At 42.4% G+C, this 6,959-nt stretch overlaps 1 long non-coding RNA gene across 1 annotated transcript; it reads right to left on the reverse strand.

Moving 5' to 3' along the window:
* Positions 1-924: 924 nt before the first annotated feature.
* Positions 925-5,747, reverse strand: LOC138991453 (uncharacterized). Its single transcript, XR_011467391.1, has 5 exons — positions 5,574-5,747; positions 3,921-3,967; positions 3,155-3,196; positions 1,299-1,347; positions 925-1,118 (listed from the first exon to the last, which is right to left on the reverse strand). It is a non-coding gene; the product is annotated as an uncharacterized lncRNA (long non-coding RNA).
* Between the last annotated feature and the right edge of the window lie 1,212 nt (positions 5,748-6,959).

Consider the following 6,959-nt stretch of genomic DNA (forward strand, 5'->3'; position numbering starts at 1 on the left):
AATATTAAAGCATTTTGTCAGGTTTTTTATTGAGAACCTACTATACTGCTTCTAGACTAGGTAAGTGGAAGTCTCAGTAAGGTAAGTAACCTCAAAGGTTAACTTTTTCTACTTGGGGGGAACAGGATATCCTTACAATGATTCACCTTATGGTGCAGTTTCCCGAGATACTCTGGTAAGAAAATAAGATTTCCCTATTCCTGTTCCACTTTTCTTATAGGGATGCTATGAGGCTTCAAAAATGTTGGCTATATATTCAATTTGAAAAAGTTAAGTGAATTAAATGCAAACTGTTACCCACTTCAAAAAATTTCACTCCCAACCCTGGAAATATCCCATCCTAACATAGGCAGAATGATTGCTCTACATTGCTCTATAAGCTCCTTTAGCTTATAAAATTTGCAGAACCAGGGACTATTATATTCTTTTCCGTTATAAAGCCTAAATAAGGGGGAGGGGGGAAGGAATACAATTAAATAAGCATTTAAGTAATCTAGAATACAGAGGAAATGGATACATTCTAACTCCTGGAGTGATGAGTATAAATGAAGTCAGCTGGCCACATCTGGAAAGAGCTCACAGGTGAGGTGAGGTGATTCAGAGGTTGTGATGGAAGAATGACTGTGTTTCTGAAAAGGACCTGGGAGGGTGCTCTGGTCATGGTGGGTGGCAAGTGCCAAGGCTAGACATCAGGACAGGGCGGAATTGGAGAGCCTTGCTGGAGAGTTGTCAAATATATTTGTCCAACTAAATTCAGAGAACATGTAGGCTCTAAAGTTAGTGCCTATGGAGTAACACATTAAATGAAATAAGTCAAAGACAAATATCATGATATCACTTATATGTGAATTTTTTTAATGACACAAATGAACAAATAGACTCACAGACACAGAAAAAAAACTTATGGTTACCAAAGAGGAAACAGAGGGCAAGTGGGGGGAAATACATTAGGGATTAACACATACACACTGCTGCTGCTGCTGTTGCTGCTGAGTCGCTCCAGTCGTGTCCAACTCTGTGCGACTCCATGGACGGCAGCCCACCAGGCTCCCCCGTCCCTGGGATTCTCCAGGCAAGAACACTGGAGTGAGCTGCCATTTCCTTCTCCAATGCATGTGCTTGAAAAGTGAAAGTGAAGTCGCTCAGTTGTGTCCGACTCTTCGAGACCCCATGGACTGCAGCCTACCAGGCTCCTCCGTCCATGGGATTTTCCAGGCAAGAGTACTGGAATGGGGTGCCATCGCCTTCTCCCATATACACACTATTATATATAAAATAGATCACCAACAAAGACCTACTGTATAGCACAGGAAACCATACTCATAATAACCTATAAGGGAAAAGAATCTGAAAAAGAACAGATATATACATATATATTTATAACAATCACTTTGTTATACACCTGAAACTAACACATTGTAAATCAACCATATTTCAATTCTTTTAATGGTTAAAAATAAAGCTTAAAAAAGAGGTAGGGCCTGACCTGTAACAAATTATAAATATAGACTAGTAGGATTTCAGTTTGCAAGGCTGTGGAGAGATAAGACAAGCAACAAGGTGTTTAAGTTTTCCATAGTTCAAGGTAGAAAATAGTGAAATACTGACAGTGTCCTGGCAAGAGAGTGTACGTGTGGCTAAATGTGGTTCTAAGGATGTAGAGTTGGCTCTGAAAAAGACAGGAAGAGGGGATGGAGTGGAGTCATTTATACAACTCTTAAGTTAGTTCCTACCTAGTATCAAGAAAAAAAATTTTTTTTAATGTTTTGGGGAAATATTACCATGTCCCAAAAATGAAAAAAAGAACATCTCCAATGATAAAGTAGGCAATGGCTCAACATAAAAGAGCTTAAAATGCTCTTTTTTTAAAAAATGTCTAAAATGTAATATCCTGGAGGCATGATATATTTTTTTTAATCTCAGGTGGACAGAAATCACAAAACTAGAGCATGAATAAAGTTTCCCTGTAGTGACTAACAGCATCACAGTCCAGCTAAGATGGTGAATAATAACATCACCACATCCTCGAGACTCAGCTAATACCAGCATTTCCTAACATTACTTAACCACAGAACACTTTGTCAATAATAAAATGTTGATGAAACACCAACCTAGAAGATAGTCTGCACGCTTGACTAAAAGGGGACAGCAAAACAGAAGTGCTTCAGGAAGATCTCAAGACTGAATTCATACATTTGAAAAGAAACATTTAATAAAATCACAAATGAATTCAATACAAAAAGATTCTTATGGGACTTCCCTGGTGGGCTTGTGGTTGAGACTGTGCCTTCCATTGCAGGGGGTTTATCCCACATACCTCAGGGCAAAAAACAACCCCAAAACATAAAACAGAAGCAATACTGTAACAAATTCAATGAAGATTTTTTAAATGGTCCACATCAAAAAATCTTTAAAAGAAGAAAAAGTCCTTATAGTTGAGAAATAATCAAATATTTAGACACGAAGCTTATAATGTCTGTGATTTTTAAATATTTCCACAGAAAAAAAATATTTCCACAGAAGCACATACACTCGTGAAGCACGTAAAGCAAAGGGCAGTACATGAAGCAGCAGGTAGGAGCAGACCCTGGGGTGCGGGGCTTCCATGCTGCCATTTAGACCCTGAGTGCACGTATGAGATGCAGTCATGGCAAATATCATACATTAATGCATATATATGGCATCTAGAAAGAGAGTACTGATGATCCCACTTGCCAGGCAGCAAAGGAAACACATCTTGGACACAGTGGGGGAAGGAGAGGGTGGGATGATAAGAGAGCATAGCACTGAAACATATGCATTACTATATGTAAAGTAGGCAGCCAGTGGGAGCTTGCTGTATGTTCCAGGGAACCCAAAGCCAGTGCTCTGTGGGGCCGATTCATGTTGCTGTATGGCAAAAACCATCACAGTATTGTAAAGTAATTATCCTCTAATTTAAAAAATTATATATATATATATATAAAGTTGAAGTCATAGGGGAATTGTATCTCCTCTAAAATGCCTATGTTAAACTCCTAACCCCAATAACTGCATTCGGGGACAGGGCTTTTAAAGTGTTAATTAAGGCAAAACGAGATCATGTGGTGGGCCCTAAACAAATAGAATTAGTGTCCTTGTAGAACATTAAGACTAAAAACAAACATGAACTCACATAAGCAAAGACCGTATGAAGACACAGCAAGAAGGCTGCCATCTACAAGGCAAAGAGAGAGGAAATCTCAGAGCAAACCAAACCTACTAACACCTTGATCTCAGACTTACAGTCAATTTCTGTTGCTGAAGTCACTCAGTCTGCGGTATTTTGTTACAGCACCCCCAGCAAATGAATACAGGTATCTGCCCCATAATATTCAAATCAGAGAGCTGTCAACAAATGTCCTTGAGATGCTGTCTAATCCACCCATTCTCCTTTAGGCAAAGCCACCTCTAAGTCTTCCAGTTGAGGGATAAAAAGTGCCTGGGAAGGAGACCTCATTCATGGAAGATGGCTGAGCTGTTGGTAATGGCACATTGAGAAAATTTTGAACTCTATATTTTAAGCTCTATAAAGCACAAAATCCACCATCAGTTTTGGACATCTAAGTTGTAGTCCTAAAGCCCTGGTTGACAAATTAATATGAAAAACATTGGAAAGCTATGTTACAGAACTCTGCATTAAACATTACTTAAAATCATCAATAAATATACATGAAAAGCCAGAAGTCTTTATTTTTGTTCTTGTATTTTTTTTGTTTCATTCTTTACATTTAAATTCTTGATTCATCTGGTATTTATTTACCAAATGAAACAGAGGTAAAGCCCATCCCTAATGTTTAGTCATTCCTCAGATAGTCTTTTTCCCACTGACCAATGATTTGTAACAGTTTATTGATACCACTGAGACTTCTGGAGTCAGACTGCCTGGCTTAAATACTTACCAGTGATGGCTTCAGGTAACACTGTAAAATCAAGATAGTAATTGTGCCTATCGGAGAGTCAAAAAAAAAAATAATCTGAGAAAGGGTTCCAGTAGTTGACATGTAAGCCCTCAACAGACGTGAGCTACTATGATTATATTAAGCACTCATACATACACAGCAGTTTATTTCTGGATTCTATATTCTGTTGACTGGTAACTCTCCCACATCTATGTGAGCCAGCCATTAACACTCCATAACCCAACTCCCTGCCCCACCTAAAAGCTCCTCTTCCCTCATTTTGAAACCAAGGAGGACATGTGGGGCTGCTGGGCACAAAGGTCTTTCTGTGTCCCTCATTTCCTTTTTAGACACACTGTGCAGCTTACAGGATCTTAGTTCCCCAACCAGGGATTGAACCCAGGCTCTGCAGTGAAAGCACCAAGTCCTAACCACTGGTCTGCCAGAGAATTCCCTCCAATTTCTTGATTATAGGAAATAGGTGTCCTTCAGCCTCCATGACCTTCTCTGAGTTCCAGTGAGCAGGTTCAAACAGTTGCTAATCAGGGAAGGGAGGCGATGAGGAGACAAGGGGGGAACAATCAAGAAACAATGGTGTAGGACTTCCTTGGTGGCTCAGTGGTAAAGAATCTACCTGCCAATGCAGAGGACATGGGTTCCATCCCTGCTCCGGGCAGATTCTACATTCCTCGGAGCAACTAAGTCCCTGCACTGTAGCTACTGAACCCACACTAGAGGCCATGCTCTGCAACAAGAGGACCCACTGCAACGAAAAACCTGAGCACCACAACTAGAGACAGCCCGAGTGTGGCAACGAAGACCCAGGGCAGCCAAGAATAAAGGAAGAAACAATAGGTCAGGCTTGGGGCAAGGCCCTGGGTCCCCCTCAAAGGATACACAGAACTCTACCTTCGAGCTGTTTTGCAGATACTGAAACCCCCACCAGGTGGGAGAAGTTAACTGTGTGCTGCCCACAAGCACAGAGACGCCAGACCAGTTGGAACCAGAGGTTGATGATGCTGACTCCCATTTACCGACCACCAACCAATCAGAAGAAGGTCCAGGAGCTGGTCTCAATCATGCCTTCTTTGATCCTTTACAATAAAGGCTCCTCACTACCCCCTCCAGGTGGGGACACACAGTCTTGACAGCGTTAACCCGCTGTGGCCCATTTTGTGTGACAAAGCAAAAAAAAAAAAAAGCTATTCTTTTCTACTTCACTCAAAACTCTGTCTCTGAGGTTTCATTCTGTGTCAGGGTACCGAAGTTAGATTCAGCATCCATTTCATCAAAAAATGTCTTATCTCAACTGCCTTTCTAATTGTAACTAGAGCCTGAAACTGTGAACCTGGGTGAGGTCTGGCTGGAACTAAGCCCCTGCTTCACAAGAGAGCAAGAATCAAAATCCAATCAAGGAATCAAACACAGGTAGGGGAAGGGGCCGGGTTGGGGGCAGGGGGTGATGATCAAGTTCTCCTACCTGATTTTCTGGAAGGTCTCAGCCCTCACCATATAACTGAGGTTCTCAGTACATGTCTTCCTACTCTAGCTTGCAGCTAGGCAAAGTCATTCACCTTGGTACCCCAGTGGGCCCTGAACTAGGGGTCACAAGCTTGAAGATCTGGAGCCACCAGCGTGGGGAAGGATTCCTACCTGGGCCTGGGTCCTGACCTGGCCATTTCCTCTTGGCTGATGGTGGGCAGGAGACTTCTAGACCTCTGAAATGTGCAGGGTCCAGCACAATGGCAGGCAAGACAGGACCGCCAACAGAGCCCTCAGAGAAGACGGCAGGGAAAGGCGGCAGGGAGGAGAAACGAGGGACTGGGAAGCAACCCTGAGACCTTGTCTAGGGGAGGAGCCAAGGGAGAGCCGCTTCCTGCTCAACTGCGCAGGCGTGACTCTGGTGCCTGGAAGCCAGTGCGGTCCCTGGGCCGTGTGTCCTCTTCAGCTCCAAGCATCCTTGCTGTGCCCCAGTACTCCCATACTTCACTGATCGCTTGCTTCTCCTGCCCTAACCTGCTCACTTCCTGTGCATGCGTGTTAAGTCGCTTCAGTCGTGTCCAACTCTTTGTAACCTTATGGACTGTAGCCTGCCAGGCTCGCCTTTCCATGAGGTTCCCCAGGCAAAATACTGGAGTGAGTAGCCGTTTCCTTTTCCAGGAGACCTTCCCGACCCAGGGATCAAACCTGGGTCTTTGACATCTCCTGCATTGGCAGGCGGGTTCTTTACCACCAGCGCCACTTGGGAAGACCACTTGCCTCCTACCTCTCTCCATGATTGCTTCTTTCCTTTTTTTAAGTTTTTAAATTTTATATTGGGGCGTCATTGATTTATGGGCTTCCCTGGTAGCTCAGGGATAAAGAATCTACCTGAGATGCAGAAGACGTGAATTTGATCCCTGGATCAGGAAGATCCCCTGGAGGAGGAAATGGCAACCCACTCCAGTATTCTTGCCTGGGAAATCCCATGGACAGAGGAGCCTGACAGGCTACAGTCCATGGGGTCGCAAAAGAATCCGACACTACTTAGCAACTATCCAACAACAACATAATTGATTTACTATGTTGTGTTAGTTTCAGGTGTACAGTAAAGTGATTGTTAAACAAATACATATATCTATTCTTTTTTAAATTCTTTTCCCACTTAGGTTATTATAGAATATTCAGTAGGATTCCCTGTGCTACACAAGAGGGCCTTGTGATGATCTATTTTATATATAATAGTGTGTACATGTTCATGCCAAACTCCTGATTTATCCCTCCCCACAACCTCTCCCCTTTGGTAACCATGAATTTGTTTTCTTAGTCTGTGTTCTGTTGTGTAGATAAGTTCATGTGTATCCTTTTTTTTTTTTCTAGATTCCACAAACACGCTTTCTCTGCCATACTTCACTTGCTATAATAATCTTTAGGTTCATCCGTGTTGCTGCAAACGGCACTGTTTCATTTGTTTTAATGGCTAATATTCCATTTTGTGTGTGTGTGTGTCATACATATATAATACATATAAATACACACCGCATCTTCTTCATCCATTCA

Source organism: Bos mutus, chromosome 17 (genome assembly GCF_027580195.1).
Source record: "Bos mutus isolate GX-2022 chromosome 17, NWIPB_WYAK_1.1, whole genome shotgun sequence".
In the NCBI taxonomy this organism is placed as follows: Eukaryota; Metazoa; Chordata; class Mammalia; order Artiodactyla; family Bovidae; genus Bos; species Bos mutus.